General features: G+C 41.4%; 1 protein-coding gene across 2 annotated transcripts in view; it reads left to right on the plus strand.

The window, feature by feature from the left end:
* The window catches only part of SKIL (SKI like proto-oncogene), a 76,372-nt gene that overhangs the window by 13,551 nt on the left and 41,086 nt on the right, over nt 1-21,735 (plus strand). The window lies entirely within an intron of this gene.

A 21,735-nucleotide genomic window follows, 5' to 3' on the forward strand; every position in this document is an offset into this window, starting at 1 on the left:
TGCAGAGCCGGTGGGGGAAGAGATGCATCAATGGATCGACGCTGCATCCACCTAAGTGAGTATAAATCTTTTTTTTTTCTAAATCCAATATTTACTTTTTAGGGCTTGTTCGCACCAGCCTGCACTCTTAATAATTAATTTTAGCATGCAGGCTGCTGTCTGTCCTGTATGGACACTGCATTGTGTTTTTAAAATGCAAGCCAATATTTTGTTTTTTAGCTTTATTGAGATTTCACAAGGTTACACTTTATTCATTTCTATGCCCTTTAGTGTAGACCATGGGCGTCCAACCTTTTGGCTTCTCTGGGCCACATTGAGTGTAGAGAAATTTTCTCGGGCCGCATATAAAATATATACTATAGTTAAGGTATATAAGTAATAAAACACGGCCGCACCCTTCCCGTGCTGCCGCGCCCCCCCAGCACTAATTTAACACAACTAGTGGACGATCCCCTCCGAGGCTGCCTCTGTGGCCATGCCCCCGACTCGACTTTCTTCCTCTCCAGCAAAAAAATATTTTCAGGGGGACAGTGGGCCGCATTGCCTGCGGTTCCGGGCCGCATGTGGCCCCCGGGCCGCAGGTTGGACATGCCTGGTGTAGACCATGGGTGTCCAACCTTTTGGCATCTCTGGGCCACATTGAGTGTAGAGAAATTTTCTCGGGCCGCATATGAAATATATACTCTTAGTTAAGGTATATAAGTAATAAAACACGGCCGCACCCTTCCCGTGCTGCCGCGCCCCCCCAGCACTAATTTAACACAACTAGTGGACAATCCCCTCCGAGGCTGCCTCTGTGGCCGTGCCCCCGACTCGACTTCCTTCCTCCCCAGCAAAAAGAAAAAAAATTGTCAGGGGGCAGTGGGCCGCATTGCCTGCGGTTCCGGGCCGCAGGTTGGACATGCCTGGTGTAGACGGAAAAAGTCTTCAGGCTAGCTCCAATGCATTTTTCCACAACTCTGTTCCATTTTGGTGATAATAGGGCAGATAGAGATCAATTGTTTACTATGTGGCCTTGCAGAGACCTACACTGAAGAGGTTTCAGGGAAAAGCAAGTCTCTGCACGTAGTCTGAACAAGCCCTTTAGAAGAGGATTTCCTTTTCTTTGGAGAGACTTCCTATTGTGTCTTCAACCATCACCTACTCTATCTGAAATTGAAGAATAATCTTTGTCTAGATATATTTTAGTGCCTTAGTGTTTTTTTTTTAGACAGTTTTGTAAATATTCCTTTAGTAATATGGAGGGATTTCTAGCAAGCAATTTATATTCCTACCCTGCCACTATAGGTAGTGAGAGCCATTTTGTACTATTCTGTTTGCATTGTGATTGAAATATTAATTATATAGTCACAAGCAGTAACCTTGCACAATCACAGGGAAATCTATAAATTTGCGTGTCAAAGGCTCTGGTTGGATTTTTTTTCTATTTAGCAGTGTTTACTAGAAGGGCGTAATTGTTTTCATATTGCAGTGGGGAAAATTATGAGTTAAATAAATATCCAGCAGGGATCTGGCACAAATAATCTTTTTATATATAAATGTTGTAGTTAAAGTATTTCCTTGGTTATTTTTACTTTGAATCGAGTAAATTTAGAAGACAGATTAAGGCCCCTTTCACACACTGCGTCCGTCGGACGCAGTCCGTTTTTCTCAGCGGGGGTCGATCCGCCGATCCCCCGCTGAGCAGGAGGATGACAGCTCTGTCTCCGCGCTGTGTGCGGAGACACAGCTGTCAGTTCCCCATGCATCTCTATGGGGGAAATCGGATGGGAACGGACCGTCGGTCCGTTCTCATCCGATCCGCTGGACGGATGGAAAATAGGGTTTCCATCCGTCCAGATTTGACGGATCGGATGTCAGCGGACATGTCTCTGCTGACATCCGATGCTCCATATGGATGCATGGGGGGACCGTTCAAAAACAAACAGGCGGATCTTAACGGTCCGCCTGTGTGAAAGAGCCCTTAACGTTAATATTTTAGAAAAACAAGATATCACGAAGCTATATATAGAAATCTACTTTTCACTTTTTTTAAACTATAAACACAAAACAAAAGAACAAGCAGCATTGTTAAATAAAAAAAAAAAAGTTCTAATTGGCTGTAAAATAATTGTTCCTGGGTTCTGATTGGTCTCTATGGACAGTGCCTAATGCTGGCCATACGCTAGCCGAAATATCGGGCAAATTCATTTTCGAAAAACGAAAAATCGGCCGTGAGAGCAGACGATCGTGCCATCATGTAATGACCGAATTTCGAACGATAAATCGCTCAATAGACATAAATTTATTCAGTTTGTCACATATATCTAGTGCAAACAGGTCGGCCGAGAAACACATTAACCTTTCAATTTATCGTTCGTTTATCGTTCGGCCGGCAGATTTTCAAAACTGTTCCTTCAATTTTTCGTCTCTAAAAAGTTGAAAACGATTTTCTATTTGTGCCCATTAACTGGACGAAAAACGAACGATCGGACCAAATGACAGATTTTTCAAACGGCAGGTGTATGGCCACCATTAATGTGGGATATTTTGTATTGCCATATTCAGGTTCTCAGGAAGTAGTTGATAGAAGTATAAATATAACAAATATCATGACATTCACGTTTAAAAGCAGCCTTGTCACTACCCACCAAAAGGTAAAGCCAGCATGTAAAAAAATAAAAGAATAATAATTGGGCATTTATTGGGTGACACATGAGCGTCACCCCTTAGAAAGGGACATAGGCCTTCAAGAGGGGGTGGGCCAATGGTGTGTTATGTACGTCTGACCCCTGAACTCTTTGCATTAAGTACTCCTGGCCCTTGTGTATGTTGTGCACCCCTGCAAGCTTGCGTTATGCATTCCTTACCCCCGCAGACTGTATTGACGCTCCCCTCCAACCTCGTGGACTTTGTATGCTAAATATTCCTAAATCCTTAAAGATGTAGCCTTGGTTATGCACTGTTGTATTACACAGTCCTGACTGACCCCTGCACGCAGTGTGTTATTTACTCTGGACTCCTGCATTCTGTGCATTGCATACTCCTGACCTATGTACTCTGTGTGTTATGCCCTCCTGACTCTTGTACTCTGTGCGTTTAAATTCTTCTGAACCCCAGCACTCCATGTGTTATGTATCCATGACCCCAGCCCTCTGTATTTTCACATCCCTGGCCACAGTGCGTTACACACTCCTGACCCCTGCTGTCTCTGTATTAGATACTCCAAACCCCTGCTTTTTTGCATTATACACTTTTTTCACTTTTTCCTGGCCTCTGCACAATGTATGTTATGCACCATTGACTCCTATGTTCTGTGCACAAAGTACTTCTGACAGCTCATGTTACATACTCCTGACCCCTTCACTGCTTACATTAAACACTCTGAACCCCTGCACTCTGTGGGTTGTTACCAGACCCTACATGTCTGCGTTCTACACCCAAACACACTGTATGTTACGTACCCTGACCCCTGCACTCTGTGAATTATACACCCCCTGACCCCTGCACTGTATGCGTTACATACTCGTGCACTAAAGACACTGTTTTGTCCATTACATACTCCTGACCAAAAGTGTACATTGTCCCATAGTTGCAAGTTTTTTTTTTTTTTTTTTAAAGGTGGGTTCTATGCTTATGTGACGGAAATGCCTAATTTTAAAAAAATGATTGTGCTGGGAATTATATGTCTGAGTACATGGACTTTGGCATATATTTTACTGTGCTTACAGTGAGCAGGCTCAGGTTTTATTTGTCATATCCACTGATCACCACATTGCTCTAAGCATGCTGCATCATTACCCTTCCTTAAAGTGTATCTAAACCCACAACAGTAAAATCTGTCTGTCTATAGATGCAGAATAGCATGATTGTTATACTCACTGTGTAACTTAAAGCGGAGTTCCAGCCACAAAAAAAAAATTTCAATGAACATACCCCGGGACAGTCAGGGCTAGTAAATTCCACAATGGCTAGCCTCTGATCTGTCCCGGTTCGCACTTACCTGCAAGAAGAAATAAAATTTCTTCTCCAGCGCTGCCATCTCGGTTGTGGGCAGCTGAAGCCAGCGCGATCCTCTTCTGCGTCCTCTTCTGTGTCTTCTTCTCCCAGAATGCGCCTGCACCGGCCCCTCTCGTCACTTCCCGTGCGGCGCCGCATTCCCCCACAGCTTCTGGTCGCACCGGAAGTGATGAGCGGGGCCGGTGCCGTCGCATTGATTCCTGGGAGCGATGACGTTCAGCTCCCAGGAATCATTGCAAACCGGAAGTGACGGCGCAGGCCACGGCCGCTGAGGGAGGAAGTGGAAGGAGGGTGAGTATTTCTTTCTACAATAACAAGTTAAGTAAAAAAAAAAAAACCTAACTATCCAATTCCTTTTCAGGTGAAGAAAAGCAAGCGGATGGCCACAAAATTGATTATGTCGATTTTGTGGCTGGAACTCCGCTTTAAGTGAATACTCCTCTGCATTGTGTAAAAAGGCTGTGTGATCCTGGATGCACAGATCCTCCCCCTCCTACATGTTCACTCTGGACAAGTCCAGATAAGCACAGTAAGTGTAGTTCTGCTGCACATGCTCAGTTTGGTCTCTATTGCTGGATAGAATATTTTCTGGTTTTAGCTGAGCTTTTCAGGTCACATGGTATTAACATCACACATTTGGGCGTGTAAACAGATCCTAAATGACAGCCCAGTCCAGTCCCTCCCTCCCTCCATCTTGATTGATGGATGATTTTCTTTTCCCTGGGAGGGTACATGTGATCAGCACAGGGCCAATCAGCACTGTCCAAACACGTTCAGACAGAGAATTAAGGGTCTTGAAGCTTGATAGGACAATTGTGGGAGAAATGAAACTCCTCCTTAAAAAAAAAAAAAAAAAAAAATCAACTCTCATTGATACAAGTCACAAGATTGCTCTAACTGCTATATACAGCTGATGAGAACTGGGTTTAGTAACACTTTAAGTGTGCAAAGATGTGCCAAGTCTGTAACAATCCTAGACATGCCCCTTTGCTCTCTTTCAGAGTTATGTCAGCCTCAAATACTCAATAATTTTAAGTGTGTTGGGTGCAACAACCCCCCCCCCCCCCCCCGACTGTGTGCTATAGTCCCAGCTGCTATGTTGCTTCTGTGTTCTTTGGTAATGTAGTGGCTGGCAGGCAGAAGCAGTGTGCAGCACCTGAATGTTTATTAGTCCACACTTGCCCTAAAGCAGTATTAATCTCAAAACCAAAAATGTAATATATTGCAGCTTACCAATCCTTAGATGTGATGGCTGCAGTAGTTTTCTTTTTTTAGGCTTTCTTCCCCTCTGTTTTCACCTGGTGATCTGGCCAGTAACACTCTGGATGAAGGAGCACAGAGACGCCTTTGAAAAGCAGCATTGTCAGGCTAGGTGGAGGGGGTGTTTGATGTACTAACAGATTTAGATACACTAACAAATATAAAGCCAAACTCCAGCTAACACTATGAAAACAGTTACAGTAACAGTTTTTTTTTCCTTTTGGGATAAAGATTTTACATAAATGGATAAAAGATGATCATTGTAAGCACTCCTGTCAAAGTTGAATGGTTTATCTAAATCTTCTAACTGCTACAACTACAGGACAGCCTGTTCTGTTAAGAAAACAACAGATGTACTGGCCAGATTACCAGGTGACAATAAAAGAAAGAAAACACATGCAGCATCTAAGAACTGGTAAGCTGCAATTTAAAAAATAATAGCTTTTGGGTTAAAGTCATTGTAAAGTTTCCTTTTTTCTTTAACAAAAATGTTATACTTCCCTCCTCTGTGCAGTTGGTTTTGCACAGAGCAGCCCGGATCCTCCTCTTCTCGGGTTCTCGTTGCTGCTCCTGGACCCTCCCTTCTGTTGAGTGCCCCCACAGCAAGCAGCTTGCTATGGGGGCACCCGAGCCGAGCTGCAGCTCTGTGTGTCCATTCAGACACAAAGCTGCGGTTTGGCCCCGCCCCCTCTCTCCTGATTGGCTAACTGACTTTGACAGCTGCGGGAGCCAGTGACACAGCAGCTGTGTCTCAGCCAATCAGGAGGGAGAGTCCCGGACGGCAGAGGGACTCATGGACATCGCTGGACAGAGATGGACCTCAATTACGTATTAGGGGGGCAGAGGGGGGCTGCTGCACACAGAAGTCTTTCTGATTTTTCAAATTCCTTTTAAATATTATATTTATATATAAATTATTATTAACTTGTATTACCAAAATATACTACATGTAATCCTCCAAAGGTCAGACCACAGAAGCCCTTATCTTTGATCACACTGTACAAAGGTAACTTTTTTGCCAATTTTTTTTGCCATTAATTTAAATAAAAAAAAAAAAAAAACTAAAAATGGATAAAAAAAATCTTTAGATGAAACATCCTTTAATAAAACATAATGAGTTAGAGCAGCAATATAAAAGGTATAAGATAATTCACAGAAGTGTAAGGTTCAGATATTCTCTTATTAGCTATCAAAAATAATAAAGGCGAGAGATCCTGGCTGCCAATAAATGTATCATTACGTATTTATGATTCACAAATGGGGAACATTAATCCTAGCACAAAACACTTTGTGAAATCACACCTGAACATTTACTTGGTTATCTGTGATTTCTAAAATTGATGGGGAGAGCAAGCTGTGGCAATTGTACTATATATATATATATATATATATATATATATATATATATATATATATATATATATATATATAATGTATGTATGTGTGTGTATATATACAGTGGGTACGGAAAGTATTCAGACCCCCTTAAATTTTTCACTCTGTTATATTGCAGCCATTTGCTAAAATCATTTAAGTTCATTCTTCTTCCTCATGAATGTACACATAGCACCCCATACTGACAGAAACACACAGAATTGTTGACATTGTTGCAGATTTATTAAAAAAGAAAAAATGAAATATCACATGGTCCTAAGTATTCAGACCCTTTGCTCAGTATTTAGTAGAAGCCCCCTTTTGATCTAATACAGCCAGGAGTCTTTTTGGGAAAGATGCAACAAGTCTTTCACACCTGGATTTGGGGATCCTCTGCCATTCCTCCTTGCAGATCCTCTCCAGTTCTGTCAGGTTGGATGGTAAACGTTGGTGGACAGCCATTTTTAGGTCTCTCCAGAGATGCCCAATTGGGTTTAAGTCAGGGCTCTGGCTGGGCCATTCAAGAACAGTCACGGAGTTGTTGTGAAGCCACTCCTTCGTTATTTTAGCTGTGTGCTTAGGGTCATTGTCTTGTTGGAAGGTAAACCTTCGGCCCAGTCTGAGGTCCAGAGCACTCTGGAGAAGGTTTTTGTCCAGGATATCCCTGTACTTGGCCGCATTCATCTTTCCCTCGATTGCAACCAGTCGTCCTGTCCCTGCAGCTGAAAAACACCCCCACAGCATGATGCTGCCACCACCATGCTTCACTGTTGGGACTGTATTGGACAGGTGATGAGCAGTGCCTGGTTTTCTCCACACATACCGCTTAGAATTAAGGCCAAAAATTTCTATTTTGGTCCCATCAGACCAGAGAATCTTATTTCTCACCATCTTGGAGTCCTTCAGGTGTTTTTTTAGCAAACTCCATGCGGGCTTTCATGTGTCTTACACTGAGGAGAGGCTTCCGTCGGGCCACTCTGCCATAAAGCCCCGACTGGTGGAGGGCTGCAGTGATGGTTGACTTTCTACAACTTTCTCCCATCTCCTGACTGCATCTCTGGAGCTCAGCCACAGTGATCTTTGGGTTCTTCTTTACCTCTCTCACCAAGGCTCTTCTCCCCCGATAGCTCAGTTTGGCCGGACGGCCAGCTCTAGGAAGGGTTCTGGTCGTCCCAAACGTCTTCCATTTGAGGATTATGGAGGCCACTGTGCTCTTAGGAACCTTAAGTGCAGCAGAAATCTTTTTGTAACCTTGGCCAGATCTGTGCCTTGCCACAATTCTGTCTCTGAGCTCTTCAGGCAGTTCCTTTGACCTCATGATTCTCATTTGCTCTGACATGCATTGTGATCTGGAAGGTCTTATATAGACAAGTGTGTGGCTTTCCTAATCAAGTCCAATCAGTATAATCAAACACAGTTGGACTCAAATGAAGGTGTAGAACCATCTCAAGGATGATCAGAAGAAATGGAAAGCACCTGAGTTAAATATGAGTGTCACAGCAAAGGGTCTGAATACTTAGGACCATGTGATATTTCAGTTTTTCTTTTTTAATAAATCTGCAACAATGTCAACAATTCTGTGTTTTTCAGTCAGTATGGGGTGCTATGTGTACATTCATGAGGAAGAAGAATGAACTTAAATGATTTTAGCAAATGGCTGCAATATAAAAAAGAGTGAAAAATTTAAGGGGGTCTGAATACTTTCCGTACCCACTGTGTATATATATATATATATATATATATATATATATATATTATATATATATATATGAGAGCATTGCATGCTTTTTACCCAGGGAAGATATTCCTCAAAGCCTGCAGAAACTATTGCAGTTTAGACACACATTATGCACTTCTAAAAAATAAAGCTTCTTCAGCTTATCCTAAGATGCTGAGCTAATGAATGTACCAAGAGCTGATTTTTTAGGTGTGATCAGATGTGTAATGCTGCTACCATGTACCTAGATTAAAGGTTTGAGCCCTCTAATAGCTGCTGAAATTCTCTATTTTCAAGGCGTTGCAGAGGTTCCAGCCCATTCTCTTCTCTGTCTTTTAACTACAGGTGAACTGCTGGTTTGTTCCTTACCTGGCATTTCCAATTAATTTGCCTGCAGCATGTAGGTGATTTATATTCCCATGCTAATTAATGAGCAGTGTTCATTATGTTGGGTCTATATTTAAAATTGTAGTTGACTATTAATTGCTCATTTGCAGCAGAGGGTAGCTTTGGAAAGATTTTTCACACTTACCTGTCTGTGTGAAATCATGCTGTCAGTAAAGAGATATCTTGCTGAATTCACCTGCCTACGCCAGTACTTTGTTCTGTTTAACAAACTACTCTGCACAGAACTTTACATTAGGCTTAGTTTACTAAGCTATAACACATGTGGTATTTGCCATAAAATGTTTTATTTTCAGCTCTTTGCTGAAAATAATTCCCATCATGGTGAATATCAATCATCATAGCTTAGTAAATGGAATGTTCTTATTTGTGAGAGTATTTTTTGGGAAAATTTCTAAAAATTAATCTAAATCTAAAAATTTAAATATTCAATGTATCTGTTTTTGGAAAACCCCTGTAAACTTTTTTTTTTTAAACATGTTTCAGTGCCACACTTACAGGTGTAGGTAGCCTATTGCATTAGGGTATGCCCCTCAAAGCTCAAACTTTTGTATGTGTATATTAGAGCTGCATGATTCTGGATAAAATGAGAATCTCAAGTTTTGTTCTTAGAATAAAAATCAGGATTCCCGGCGTAACATCATCTTTCATTGTGCCAACTTTACTGTGTAGTTTTTTTGTTAATTTTTTTTTTTTTATTTAATTGGACGTAAAAAGTAATTTTCTAGTTGCTTTCCCACATGCGGATCATTTTATTTCATCAGATCAGTCATGTCAAAATGGATGAAGTATTCATCAGTTTTTCATCAGTTTATTTTACATCCACTGCCAATGCAAAAACGAATGATAAACTGACCATTTGTCAGTTTACATCCATTTTTCGTCCAATCCGTTTTTTTTTTTTTTTTTAACGTAAAAAAATAGAGCTTTGATCAGTTAAAGGAAAAAAAATGATGTGGATGGAGATGTAAATGGATGATCATCCATTTACATCTGTTATTCCATAGAGATGCATTGATGTCTGTTTTGCATTCGACGGATGTATGAAAAACAGACAGCATGTGTGAAAGGGGCCTTAGGCTCCAAGGTGTTAAGCACAATGGGCCAAAGAGATATTATTTTTTTTTTCTTTTTTTTTTTAACCACACATTAATTTCTATATCATCTAAAGTGTATCTAAACCTAAAACGAAAAATATCGGAAATTGCAGTGGACTAGTCGTTGGTGTAGTTGCTGCTTTTATTTTCTTCTCTCAAGGTTGTTTTGCTGTATATTTACCTGGTAATTCTATAAATAACATACTTTCTATCCCTCGATGGTTATGTCACTTGTCCACTGTTTCTCTGGAGGGAGCCATGGTTGTCTTTCTAGGCTGCTCTCTTGATCTTCTTTTAAAGGCTACAGGTGCACACCCCAAAACTTAAGTTGGTTCAGGGTTTTTCGGTGAATTTTTTTTTTTTTTTTGCAAGTGCCTAAAATTTGTACTGATAAAATGTATATAATTCGTTTTTTTTTTAGATCTAGTACATGATGGGCGATCTATCTTCCATATATCTCTCTTGGTTATGGCTCCTTAAAGGGGCTAATGGACCTGTATGAGGTATTTTTAAATATAGGAAACTCTACAGAGCAGCATTGTAAAAGCTGAGGATTAGACTGGTGTATATAAAAAAACTGAGCTGCTAAATTGTTGAGTACTGCCGAGGTCTGTGTCTCTGCAGGGAAATATCCAAAAGTTCTGGGAATGTGATATCCCTCCTGTGGGTAAAAGCCTTGATTAGGTGGGACACTGTTTTATGGTATTATGTTTAAAAACAAGTAGATCTTGTGGTTTCGGGCTGAAGAAAAGCCATTTCCATTTGCTGCTGGAAGCATTGTTTGTTTGCCTTTTTTGGAAAAATGGTCTGTTTCTGTTATAAGGCTGCGCTGGTGATCCCTGAACTATGCAATATAATATTCGCACTATATGGTCAAAGGTTTTTCCTTTGACCATATAGTGCGAATATTATATTGCATACCCTCCCCACCTCAAACGGAGTTCAGGTTTTTCCGTGAAAGTACTGGTAATATGTAATTGGCATTCAAAGTGTGAGCTTTTGCTCTCTCTCTGTCCCTCCTTACTGGACTCGGTGAGAGCAGCGGGAGCCATTGGTTTCTTCTGTAGTCAAACCCAGTGATGAGGGAGCAACACTGGACTGGTCAGTAGATGCACACAGTGCTGCTCAGGATCAAGCCTGCATGGGTACCCTCCTAGCTTGCTAGGGGGGTGGAAATTGGAAGGGCAGGAGGACCCCAGAAGAGGAGGGTTGGGGCTACTCTGCGCAAAGCCATTGCACAGAGCAGGTAAGTAATATTTAGAAAAAATATATAGATATAGATAGATCCTATCCTTTATAGTTACCTAAATTAAAACTTTTTGGATGAATTGATACACTGAGTGCTAGCCAGTCCTTGTCTATCAGTTCTTGACTTAATAAATGCTTTGTTGGCTGAATGGGCACCAATTCCCATATACACTCTAAAAAATCTTGTGGAAAACCTTCCTATAAGAATGTTAGGCTGCTCTGGTTGCAAAATGGGCTTAATCAATATCAGTGCTCATGGTTTGAAATTTGATGTCCAACGAGCTTCTATAGCTATTATGTTAAGGTTTTCACAAACCTTTGACCATATAATGTTTGTATGAGTATGTAGGAAAAGTATGACCAATTCCAGGATGTACAAGGGTTGGACAAAATTATGGAAACAAGTATGGTAAAAGAACAAAATCTTTACCGAATATGGTGTTGGACCGAGTTTGTAATCCAGGATGGCCTGAATTCTCCTGGGAAGTGACAAATATAAGTCTTGGATGGTGGATAATGGAATCTGATACCACTCTTCATGCAAAAACCTGGGTCACAATCCTGCGCAATGTCCTTTTGTCTCTTTCGGTCTGACCATGTCGACTGCTCTTATGCTTATCAGAGGATGTTTTCCCGTCATAACCCTTTGATACTGTACCTCAGGACAATGCAAATAAATTGGCAAAGAGAGCCACCAGCTAAGCCGGCACCAACAATTTGCCCACTTCAAAGCTCGGTAAGCTCTCCGTATTACTAGCAGCACACACAATGAATGATGAAAGTGAGGCTTCCGCTTTCAATGCGAAACGTCACTTTCTCACCTACAGATCATGTAGTGTTGCCATATTTTTGTCCAACCCCTGTATGCTTGGTGCAGAGGAAACTGGTTGTTCAGTGTCCTCTGAGAATGGCAAGTCCTGGTATAGCTCCTGGAGCTAAGGGACTTTGTAGAAACATGACAGGGATCTTGGGTCCATGTTTTGTTGTCGACAAACACATGTATTGTACAGGTGTGCATGACCCTTTTACTATAGATGTTGACAACAGTTCAAGGCTGCACTCAGGTAAAAGAAGGTCTCCACCCAGGGGTCATGTAGGAGCTAATGCAGCTAAAAATGGTACATGTGGGCACAAGATTTTGAGTTTCCTCTTGAGGATAGAGACAGGGACCTAAGGCTGATGGCTAGGGGTTTCCTCTGGAGGATAGAGACAGGGGCCTAAGGCTGATGGCTAGGGGTTTCCTCTGGAGGATAGAGACAGGGGCCTAAGGCTGATGGCTAGGGGTTTCCTCTGGAGGATAGAGACAGGGGCCTAAGGCTGACGGCTAGGGGTTTCCTCTGGAGGATAGAGACAGGGGCCTAAGGCTGACGGCTAGGGGTTTCCTCTGGAGGATAGAGACAGGGGCCTAAGGCTGATGGCTAGGGGTTTCCTCTGGAGGATAGAGACAGGGGCCTAAGGCTGATGGCTAGGGGTTTCCTCTGGAGTATAGAGACAGGGGCCTAAGGCTGATGGCTAGGGGTTTCCTCTGGAGGATAGAGACAGAGGCCTAAGGCTGATGGCTAGGGGTTTCCTCTGGAGGATAGAGACAGGGGCCTAAGGCTGATGGCTAGGGGTTTCCTCTGGAGGATAGAGACAGGGGTCTAAGGCTGATGGCTAGGGGTTTCCTCTGGAGGATAGAGACAGGGGCCTAAGGCTGATGGCTAGGGGTTTCCTCTGGAGGATAGAGACAGGGGTCTAAGGCTGATGGCTAGGGGTTTCCTCTGGAGGATAAAGACAGGGGCCTAAGGCTGACGGCTAGGGAAACACTCCTGCAAAGTGAAAGTCAGAAGCCTGAAGTAATTGCTTATGGCAGAGAGATGCTTATTGGAACTTCCCTCTCCCAATCAACATTGATTTTTAATCATCCTGCTGCTAACATTAGTAAATAGATAGGAAAGTATATTGTATTGTTTTAAACTTTTTTTAAACATCTGTCCAGTTACTTCCTAGTTTCTTGCCTAGGCAGATGATGTCATACATCCCAGAAGTTTTCAGGAGAGGAGGAGGGGTTGTCTCAACTAAGCACACACTCATGTATGCATGCTTGAACTAAGGGCAGATGGATTCCAGGAAGTAAATGCTACAGAAATCATTTGCCCTTCCTCAAGATGGCCCCGGCTAGAAATGCTAGTTCGGTATTTTTCAAAGTTATTTCTCAGCAAAATAAATCATAGAGACATGGATGGGGGGCAGTTTGCTTTCAATGTTAAAAATTAATTAAATAGTGTTTTTGGTTTGTGCTGCTCAGACGTAGTGAAGATCCACTTGAACAACCCCTGTGTGGGTAACCCATTGTGTTTCAGTGAATTGTTCCTTTATTAAAAGTGCGCAAAACATCGTGAAAATGAAGATTTAGGCTGGGTTTAAATATATATGCGAATTAGATGTGTGTTTCCCCGCATCCAATTTGCATGACGTGAGTGTGACCGGCTCTCAATGGAGCTGGTTCACACAGGATTGGGGTCGGCCGCAGAGTGGGTTGCTAAAGGGTCATGTGCGTGTTTGGGTCCAGTTCAGGTGCGAATTTAGGCAAAAATTTGGACCTGATTTACACCTGGACCTGTGAACAGATACGCATCGGATCCAAGGCACGAACCTGCGGCCGCACATATGTGAACCCAGCCTTAGTGAGTGGTCTGCGTGTTTAGAAGTACTACACTTGTGCTAATTTACCACTGTGTGTATGTATATGTGTGTGTATGTGTATATATATATATATATATATATATGTATATATATATATATATATATGTATATGTGTGTATGTATGTATATATGTGTGTGTGTGTGTATGTGTATGTGTATATATATATATATATATATATATATACACACACACACACACACACACACACACACACACACACGCCAAGTATCTAGTCGTGTGCATGTATACAGTATATCCATTTTATTTGAATATTTGAAGAAGAGAAAGAAGAGTTTCCTAAATACAGGAATGGTTCTGGTAAACCCTGTTTGTGCTATTGTCCTGAATCATTAGGCAAGGATATTGTGACCATGCTATGGCAGTTACACAGTATAGGGAGAGAATTGGTTTTGTGAGCATATGTTCCCTGTCAGTAGCTGAAAGCGTGTGATTCAGAGTCATAGAGCTGCAGCCCCCTTTCTCTCCTCCCATAGGACTGCTGTGCTCACTGAGGGCTGCGAAAGATCTAGAGGCGCATGAAAAGGTCATTTTGACTTTGAAGCAATTTAACTAGTGTCACATTGTGTTACTTTAGTGACTTTCTCCTTTTTATATAAGCATATCTTTCTTCTGTTAAGAGCTGCACATTCTAAGCATTGATGAGGAAAATGGGCACAATAAACCTCCATATGGTTCCTCAGCTTTTACCTTCATCGGCGGCACAAAGTCACACTGTGTAGATGATGTCTGATGCAGGCGATTTCCATAATTAGGTCATATTGACCTAGAATGTAATACTGGTTTACATAAAACTTGTAGACACAGCTTGTTTACACAGCTTGTAGACGACCAGGCTTGGTGAATATGGGAAAAGTGACCTCCAGGTGAGTTCATTGTGGCCATCAGGGGTGGGAAGCCACTTACGGTATATTTTGTGACTTCTGCATTCCACGACTTGTAATGCATTCTGTGGAAGTCCAGGGCTTTCAGCTTTACTGCTATGTATTGGGCCCAACGGCTGACAAAAATTCCACATTTGAGGTAAGGTGGTGTACTGGGAACCCCCCCCCCCCGGTTTGAATATGTGGCTAGTTATTCGTGGGAAGCCACTTACATTTTGGAACTTTTACATTCCACGACGTGTAATGCATTCTGTGGAAGTCCAGGGCTTTCAGCTTTGCTGCTATGTATTGGGCCCAACGGCTGACAAAAATTCCACATTTGAGGTAAGGTGGTGTACTGGGAACCCCCCCCCCCCCCCCGGTTTGAATATGTGGCTAGTTATTAGTGGGAAGCCACTTAAATTTTGGGACTTTTACATTCCACGACTTGTAATGCATTCTGTGGAAGTCCAGGGCTTTCAGCTTTACTGCTATGTATTGGGCCCAACGGCTGACAAAAATTCCACATTTTAGGTAAGGTGGTGTACTGGGAACCCTCCCCCCCCCCCCGGTTTGAATATGTGGCTAGTAATTCGTGGGAAGCCACTTACATTTTGGAACTTTTACATTCCACGACTTGTAATGCATTCTGTGGGAGTCCAGGGCTTACAGCTTTGCTGCTATGTATTGGGCCCAACGGCTGACAAAAAATTCCACATTTGAGGTAAGGTGGTGTACTGGGAACCCCCCCCTGGTTTGAATATGTGGCTAGTTATTCATGAGCTCACCCTCTGTGTCCTGGGGTTGTCATCACGCTGATGCCCTCACCCCCAACCAGCATCCACTGCAAAATGAATCATCTGCAGCTACATGTCAAAGGATTCGTTTTTTGCTTGGGAATGTTGCAAGGCTCACTTTCCCAGCTGTTGAAGTGGAACTAAATTGCTTAGAAAATTCGGGCCCCCAAGAGCTTTTGCAATAATGAGCTTTTTATTTTGGCAGGCTTACCTTGCAAAGTGTTGTTCTCTGGCAATGTGTCACCCACAGTCTACCTCATTGCTGCATCACTGGTGCTTCCAACTTCGCGTTTGGAGTATTTGACAATCTTGATTGGTCGGGCCAGGATCATGTAACTCACATGCATTAATGGCTACGTCCACTTTTTTTTTTTTAATGTTTTATGTTACAGCCATATTTAGAGTGTAATAATAAATGAGGTTGGGGGATTAGGGGCTGATAAAACTGCAACACAACTGCCTCTTTTTTTTCCACCCCCAGCCACAAGTCTAAAGAACCGGTTACATTTTCAGGACAACTTTCAGGGCAATACCTTCTTAACGCTCCAAGTAGTATTGATAGGCAAGCATTTAGCAACAATCTTTGCAGCTCTTTTCTGAAGTAGTTAGATTTGCTAGTTCAATGGTGAAGTGAATAAAAAATTGTTAATGAAGAGGAAAGAAGATGTACGTAAGCATTTAAATTGCTTCCATTTGTCTGTGCAGTGTTTTATGCTGGTGACAGAGTCTCTTTAGGCTTGAATTCTCCTTTCAGATTGCACATATATCACTGCAATTCATCCGCTGTGCAGGGCTTATGTAGAGAGAAGTGATGTTGCCCTTAGGAACCAGTCAACCATATTGCTTTTATTTTCCAGTCTGCTCCAGGAAAGTAGCACTTAGAACCTGATTACTGTATCATCTGTGCTTTTCTTCTGTTTTTATACATGTGCCTATTATATTTCTGGCGTTATTTATACTTGATAACTACTGTCAGATTTTTTTTTTTTGTTAACCACTTCTGGACTGCCCACCGTTAATTTACGTTGCTACTTTGACCTTAAATACCGCTGTAATGGCAGCAGATAGCTGCCATAACCTGGTATTTATCTACACGGCCAGCGGTCCTCTTTCACAAAATAGTGGTCCCAGCGGCAGATTTGCTGCGGGATCACTTTTATGGGCAGCGGGAGAGGTGCCCACCCCCCTCCCACCACTATCGGTCGTTTTCCTGTCTTAACGGAGCCGTCAGTAGCGGGGAAAAGGAATCGGTCCGTTCCAGCCCCAGGCAGAAAGTCGAGTGAGGGCAAGATGGCCTCCACTCGACTCTGTGGCCTTGGAGGACTGGAGCGACGTCACACGCCCACTGGCGTTAAAGGGCCCATTTTTTTTTTCTTGCAGATCTCACATTAAAGAGGTCCTGTCATGCGTATCTCTATTACACGGGTTGTTTACATTCCTTGTAATAGGAAAAAAATGCTCAAATTTTTTTTTAAAGGGACAGTTTAAAAATAAAAGGTAAAATAAATAAGAAAAAAAAAATTAAAGCACCCCGTTCCTCTGAGATCGCGTGCAAAATCGAACGCATACGCAAATCGTGCCCACATATGTAAACGGTGTTCAAACCACACATGTGAGCTATCGCCGCGATCGTTAGAGCGAGAGCAATAATTCTAGCTCTAGACCTCCTCTGTAACTTTAAACTTGTAACTTGTAAAAAATTTTAATGCGTCCCCTATGGAGATTTTTAAGTACCAGTGTTTGTCACCGTTCACGAGTGTGCGCAATTTTGAGGCATGATATGTTCGGTATCAATTTACTCTGCGTAACAACGTTCTCTTTCACATTATAGAAAAAAATTGGGCTAACTTTAACTTTACCTTTTTTTTTTTTTTTTTTTAAAGTGTATTTTTTCCAAAAAAAATTGTGTTTGTAAGACTGCTGCGCAAATATGGTGTGACATAAAGTATTGCAACAATCTCCATTTTATTCTCTAGGGCAGGGATCCTCAAACTACGGCCCTCCAGCTGTTGCGGAACTACACATTCCATGAGGCATTCTAAAACTCTGATATTCACAGACATGGCTAGGCATGATGGGAATTGTAGTTCCTGAACAACTGGAGGGCCATAGTTTGAAGACCCCTTCTCTAGGGTCTCTGTTAAAAATATATATATATAGTGTTTGGGTGTTCTAAGTAATTTTCTAGCAAAAAATATTGATTTTAACTTGTAAACAAGTGTCAGAAATAGGCCTGGTCCTATTTTCTATTTTAGAGGGTGCTGTTGATTGCTGCATATTTAATGCAATTAGGCACCTGGCTGCAGTCCAAGAATGGTTGGATAATTAATTTGGTCATAGCCAGTATGGGTAAGCCTGAAAGAAATGGGGTCCAGAGCAATTGGCTGGCTAGTATGTCAAACAGCGATTTTGCAAAAGGTTTCTGTTTTACAGCATTCCCAAAAATTGTATATGGGATGTTGCATCTCCAACACATAGATAGGGTTGTAGGGTTAATTGTATGAAAAAGCTCTGGAGCATGATGCCAATGATTGAATATTTTATATTGATTTTTTTTTTTATAGAGTACATAGATATTTTGTTGACATTTAATTTCTCCTGCCATTCCTCTAAATCTAGAGTATGATCTAAATCTGCCTTTTTCAACCAGGGTGCCCATGCACCCTGAGGTGCTTACAGGTTTCTTCAGGGGTGCCTTGGCAAAACACCTAAAATTTGCCCCAAAATTGTATACAAGCCAGTGGGTGGCTCAAGCTTGCCGTTTTAATTACATAAAGTGACAGGTTTTAATTGTGCACCATTACAACCTTTCCAGCTGTTGGGCACCTGTACAGCATTCTTCCTCGCCCCTCTCCATCAGCACTGGAGTCATATTAGCTGAATGAGGGAGAAGAGAAACCTTGTTATACTAGTCAGTGCCAGTGTGGTTTGGAAGAATAAATTACCTCTATTGTTGAGTGTGTGAATGTTGCTGGGTTATGTAAACTTTTTAGTTTAGTTTTTTTACATTTTAGAATGGGGTGCCCCAAGAGGGTGCATAATTTGAAAGGGTGCCCTGGCTGTAAAAAGGTTGAGAAACGCTGATCTAGAGAGTTTTCCCATTTGAGCATATACAGTCTTTATTTGCAAAGCAACAAAATGTGATTATTTTAAAGGGGGGTGATTCTTTCCTATACCCACTGTATTTATGTTAATGAAGGGGGTCCGTAAGAATAGTGTTTAAATGTCTGTAGGTGTCTCATATGAAATGTTTGTGTTTAGGGCCTCTTAGACAAAGCTCTCTTAATGGGGTCAATAGGATTTTCAGAATGGAATTGGCATAGTGTTGATTTGTAGATAACTAAATAATGACTTTGAAGGGAGATTTAAAGTAGGATTGAAAATCAGGAAAAAGACTAAGGGTTCTCTTTGTCTTGCAAACAGTATCCTGGAAACCAAACTTGCTTTCTTATTTTTAATACTGGTGTAGTGCTGTTTTGTGCTAGGCAAATATGAAATATTGCATATAGATTAGAGCTGCACAATTCTGGCCAAAATGAGAATCACGATTTTTTTTGCTTGGAATAAAGATCACGATTCTCTGTGTAACATCTTTTACATTATAAAAAAAATTGGGATAACTTTACGGTTTTGTTTTATTTTTTTTTATTCATTAAAGTGTATTAATTGCGTTTGAAAGACTGCTGCGCAAATATAGTGTGACATAAAAATTTACAACAATCACCATTTTATTCTGCAGGGTCTCTGCTAAAAAAAAAAAAAAAATATATAAATGTTTGGGGGTTCTAACTACTAGGAAAAATAAACTGATTTAACTTGCAAGCAACAAGTGTAGGAAAAAGGTTTAGTCTTTAAGCGGATAAACTTCCTTCCTCGGCAGAGGGAAACAAAAGATACAATGTAATCATTTGTGTTTACAGTTCAGTGGGAGACTAATGCTGATAGGCTTTTGTGGGAGGCTTTTTCTTTTTTGACAGCTGCTCCCTCACAGCTATGTAAAGAATCGAGCAAGTGTCATGTTAAGATCGTCAGGGGGAGTGAATCGCGATCTCGATTCTGTTACGATTAATCGTGCAGCTCTAATATAGATATTAAGTATTTTCATTTCACTGCAGCATGTGGCACACTAATGTTCTCAAGGATACCCTCACCCGCTAGGTAAAAAAAAAAAAAACAGATGGTTTACAAAGATCAGTAGCTCAATATAAAACTTACACATAAAACTGGATACTATGGCAGTGAATAATTACCCTCACTTTTTTGCTGCTCTCTTGAACCCATGCTTTTTTTTTTTTTTATAAATTTCTGTTTATGAACCCATACTTTTTGAATTCAGTATGTATTGAATGTTTATTTGTAAAACAAATATTTGATTAGGCTACATTCACACCTTAGATGCCAGACACATTTGCTGGCAGACAGAGGCAGAGAAGCTCCGCCACATGCACAAGCGGTGTGGTCATTTTGCAGCCAGCAGCCGCACAGAGAGATTTGTACTTGGCACAGATCAAAAGCCGCCCTCGCAGCTTTTTGCATGTACTTTTTGCATGCACTTGAGACTTTTTGCGCCCAGGTTCAGCATTTCTGGCTGCACCCAAACTGGACACAGCTACTCATTCAGTTTGTATGCAGCCCATAGTGTTGCATACACATGTGGCTCTAGCCGCCTCTGTAAATGTAGCCTTATTGTTTCTCTTGGACTTTGGGATTCAGCCACATGGAGTGTGCATTGTTTTCCGAAAGTTAGCAGACTGCCACAATCAGAAGTAAGCACAATCAATGCATTGACAAGCAGGGAGCAGAGCCTTTATAATAATTAAATGTGATTGCAACCATGAACATATAAACTGCAAACTATACATAGAAACAGTGTTTTTTTTTATTTCTAAATTTTGGTAAGGGTGCTTACATAAGATGGGATATAATATATATATATATATATATATAAAATTAGTCATGGCCCCCCCTGCATTTCTGTCAGATAGTGCACCACTTCACCCCAGAAAATTGTTGCAATTACAAATGTTTAGGCATTCTCATATTTCTTTTGTTTGTATTGGTGTGACACCACAAAAAAAGTAGAGAAACAAAAAGCCAAATCTGACCCATTCCACGCAAAACTCAAAAAAGGACTGGACAAAATTATTCACATTCTTCTCAAAATTGCAGGAAAGCAATTTTTTCTAAGTTTGTGATGCTCCTGTAATTTGTAATTAAACTCACCTGTATCAAATTAACAGGTGCGGACAATATAGAAATCACACCAGCAATCAGTTAAAATGGTAAAATATTGACTCAACCTTTCTGTTGTATGTCTCTATGTGCCGCATGGAGAAGAGAAAGAGCAGCAAAAAATTGTCTGAGAATTTGAGAACAAAAATTGTGGAAAAGCACAGACAATTTCAAGGTTACAAGTCCATCTCCAGAGATCTTAATGTTCTTAATGTGTGTGCAACACTGTCAAGCAGGTTACAGCCCATGGCACAGTAACTAATCTCCCTGGACATGGACGAAAGAAAAAAATTGATCAAAGAGTGCAAACGAAGTATTGCTCGAATAGTGGATAACGAAACCTTAATCAACTTCCTGACAAATTCAAGCTGCCCTTTAGGCACAGGGTACAACTGTCTCAGCTTGCACTATACATCGCCATCTGAATGAAAAGGGACACTATGGTAGGAGATGCAAGAGAACCTCACTGCTGACACAGAAACATAAAAAAGCCAGATTGGAGTTTGCCAAAACTTGCCCGAGGAAGCCAAAATCCTTTTGGGAGAATGTGCTGTGGACAGACGAAAAAAAAAAAATTACAGCTTTTTGGTAAAGCCCATTATTTTGTAATGAAATGAGGCCCTTACAGAAAAGGATAAAGACAAACATTGTGGAGGTTTACTGATGTTTTTTGGGGTGGCTTTGCTGCTTCAGGCACTGGATGTCTTGACCATGTGCATGGCATTATGAAATCTAAAGACAACCCAAGGATTCTGGGGTGAAATGTATGGCCCAGTGTCAGGAAGTTGGGTCTCTGTCAGAGGTTATTGGTCTTACAGCAGGACAATGACCCAAAGCACATGTCAAAAAGCACCCAGAAAGGGTTTAAAACAAAGTGCTGGAGAGTACTGAACTGGCCAGCAATGAGTTCAGATCTAAGTCCCATAGAGCACCTGTGGAGAGATTTTAAAACAGCAGTTGGGAAAAGGAACCCTTCCTATTTGAGAGACCTGGAGCAGTTGGCAAAAGAAGAATGATCCAAAATTCCAGTAGAGAGTTG

Source organism: Pelophylax lessonae, assembly GCF_965119305.1.
Source record: "Pelophylax lessonae genome assembly, chromosome: 3".
Classification (NCBI taxonomy): Eukaryota; Metazoa; Chordata; class Amphibia; order Anura; family Ranidae; genus Pelophylax; species Pelophylax lessonae.